The following is a 3,536-nucleotide window of genomic DNA, read 5'->3' on the forward strand; positions in this document are numbered from 1 at the left end:
ACCAATGGACGGATGGATTGAGTTATGGAAGGGTGGATGGATGTGTGGGTGAGTGTACGACAGACTGACCAATGGACTGACAGACGGACACAGCGGCGGTTGTACGTCCATCTCCTCTGCCTCTAGCTCACTGTGACCTATATATAGCTCTCTAAATGAGAGCCCATTGAGGAACGGACGAGGGAGACAGACGGAGGGAGAGAGAGAAAGGGAGGGAAGAAAAGAGGACGGATGGTGTTGGTTGTGCAGAGCGGGTCTGTCACAGGAAGTGTTTTGGGGAGTGTAGCTATGGCAGGAGGGTCAGAGGGCCAGTAAATTACTTTATTTCTGTTTCTCCTCTGACTTCCATCTCACTGCTCTTCATTCACAAACAGGGAGCTATGTGTACGGCCACGCTAATTCACCGTTATTCATAGCTCTTTTTATGTTGCAGTCTCTCTCTCTCCCTCCAGTCCCCTCCCTCCCTCCCTCACTATCTCTCTCTGTCTCTCTTCCCTCCCTCACTCTGCCTCCGTCTCTCCCTTTCTGTCTCTCTTCCCTCCCTGTCTCCATCTCTCTTCCCTCCCTCTCTCTGTCTCCCTCCCCCCCTTCTTTCTCCTCCCAATAGAGATGGCCTTATCTCACTCACTAATCACCATGGCAACCTGGTAATCCCTTATCTAGCAGAAAAATTCTGACACACTCAGTGACATATACACACACAATAACACACAATAACACACAAACACATACGCAGTGTCACACACTGAAGTGAGGAAGCCAGCCATATCCTCCCATACACACACAGAACACACACAATAATCATATTAACATAAAATCCAATCAAATTTGATTTGCCACATGCCCCGAATACAAAAGGTATTTGTGAAATGCTTACTTACAAGCCCTTACCCAACAATGCAGTTTTAAGAAAAATAAGAGTTAAGAAAATATTTACTAAATAAACGAAAGTCAAAAATTAAAAAAAGAGTAACAATAAAAGAACAATAACGAAGCTATATACAGGGATGCTCTCGATGGTGTAGCTGTAGACTTTTTGAGGATCTGAGGACCAAATCTTTTCAGTCTCCTGACTTGGAATAGACTTGTCGTGCCCTCTTCACTACTGTCTTGGTGTGTTTGGACCATGATAGTTTGTTGTTGATGTGGACACCAAGAACAACAGCCCCGTCGATATGAATGGGGGTGCGCTCGGCCCTCCTTTTCCTGTAGTCCACGATCAGCTCCTTTGTCTTAATCACGTTGAGGGAGAGGTTGTTGTCCTGGCACCAGACTGCCAGGTCTCTGACCTCCTCCCTATAGGCTGTCTCTTTGTTGTCATTAATCAGATCTACCATTGTGTTGTCTGCAAACTTAATGATGGTGTTGGAGTCATGCTTGGCCACACAGTCGTGGGTGAACAATCAATCAAATGTATTTATAAAGCCCTTTTTACATCAGTCGATTTCACAAAGTGCTGTACAGGATCCCAGCCTAAAACGCCAAACAGCAAGCTATGCAAATGTAGAAGCACAGTGGCTAGGAAAAACTCCCTAGAAAGGCAGGAATCTAGGAAAAACCTAGAGAGGAACCAGGCTCTGAGGGGTGGCCAGTCCTCTTCTGGCTGTGCCGGGTGGAGATTATATCAGTACATGGCCAAGATGTTCAAACGTTCATAGATGACCAGCAAGGTCAAATAATAATCACAGTGGTTGTAGAGGGTGCAACAGGGCAGCACCTCAGGAGTAAATGTCAGTTGGCTTTTCATAGCTGATCATTCAGAGTTAGAGACAGCAGGTGTGGTAGAGAGAGAGAGTCGAAAAACAGCAGGTCCGGGACAAGGTAGCACGTTCGGTGAACAGGTCAGGGTTCCATAGCCGCAGGCAGAACAGTTGAAACTGGGGACAGCAAGGAGTCATCAGGCCAGGTAATCCTGAGGCATGGTCCCAGGGAGGGAGAGAGAGAAATTAGAGGGAGCATACTTAAATTCACACAGGACACCGAATAAGACAGGAGAAACACTCCAGATATAACAGACTGACCCTAGCCCCCCGACACATAAACTATTGCAGCATAAATACTGGAGGCTGAGACAGGAGGGGTCGGGAGACACTGTCCGACGATACCCCCCAGACAGGGCAAACCAGGCCAACCAGGCAGGATATAACCCCACCCACTTTGCCAAAGCACAGCTCCCACACCACTAGAGGGATATCTATCTATCTCCGCCGCCGACAGAGATGGCCGCCTCGCTTCGCGTTCCTAGGAAACTATGCAGTATTTTGTTTTTTTATGTGTTATTTCTTACATTGTTACCCCAGAAAATCTTAGGTTTTATTACATACAGTCGGGAGGAACTATTGGATATAAGAGCAACGTCAACTCACCAACATTACGACCAGGAATACGACTTTCCAGAAGCGGATCCTCTGTTTGGCCCACCACCCAGGACAATGGATCGGATCCCAGCTGGCGACCCAAAACAACGGCTCCGTAGAAGTGGCAGACGGAGCGGTCTTCTGGTCAGGCTCCGTAGACGGGCACATCGCGCACCGCTCCCGAGCATACTACTCGCCAATGTCCAGTCTCTTGACAACAAGGTAGACGAAATCCGAGCAAGGGTTGCCTTCCAGAGAGACATCAGAGACTGTAATGTTCTTTGTTTCACGGAAACATGGCTCATTCAAGACACGCTATCGGAGTGGGTACAGCCACCTGGTTTCTTCACGCATCGCGCCGACAGAAACAAGCATCTCTCTGGTAAGAAGAAGGGTGGGGGTGTATGCCTTATGATTAACGAGACGTGGTGTGATCATAACAACATACAAGAACTTAAGTCCTTTTGTTCAACTGACTTCCTCACAATCAAATGCTGACCGCATTATCTACCAAGAGAATTCTCTTCGATCATAATCACAGTCGTGTATATTCCCCCCCATGCAGACACATCGACGGCCCTGAAAGAACTTCAATCGACTCTATGTAAACTGGAAACCACATATCCTGAGGCTACATTTATTGTAGCTGGGGATTTTAACAAGGCTAATCTGAAAACAAGGCTCCCTAAATTCTATCAGCATATCGATTGCGCAACCCGGGCTGGCAAAACCCTGGATCATTGTTATTCTAACTTCCGCGATGCATATAAGGCCCTCCCCCGCCCTCCTTTCGGAAAAGCTGACCACGACTCCATTTTGTTGCTCCCAGCCAATAGACAGAAACTAAAGCAGGAAGCACCCGCGCTCAGGTCTGTTCAATGCTGGTCCAACCAATCGGATTCCACGCTTCAAGATTGCTTCGATCACGTGGACTGGGATATGTTCCGCATAACGTTGAACAACAACATTGATGAATACGCTGATTCGGTGAGCGAGTTTATTAGCAAGTGCATCGGTGATGTTGTACCCACAGCCTCTATTAAAACATTCCCCAACCAGAAACTGTGGATTGATGGCTGCATTCGCGCAAAACCGAAATCACGAACCACTGCTTTTAATCAGGTCAAGGTGACCGGAAACATGACCGAATACAAACAGCGTAGCTATTCCCTCCGCAAG

This window comes from Salmo salar, chromosome 05 (assembly GCF_965601325.2).
Source record: "Salmo salar chromosome 05, fSalSal1, whole genome shotgun sequence".
NCBI lineage: Eukaryota > Metazoa > Chordata > Actinopteri > Salmoniformes > Salmonidae > Salmo > Salmo salar.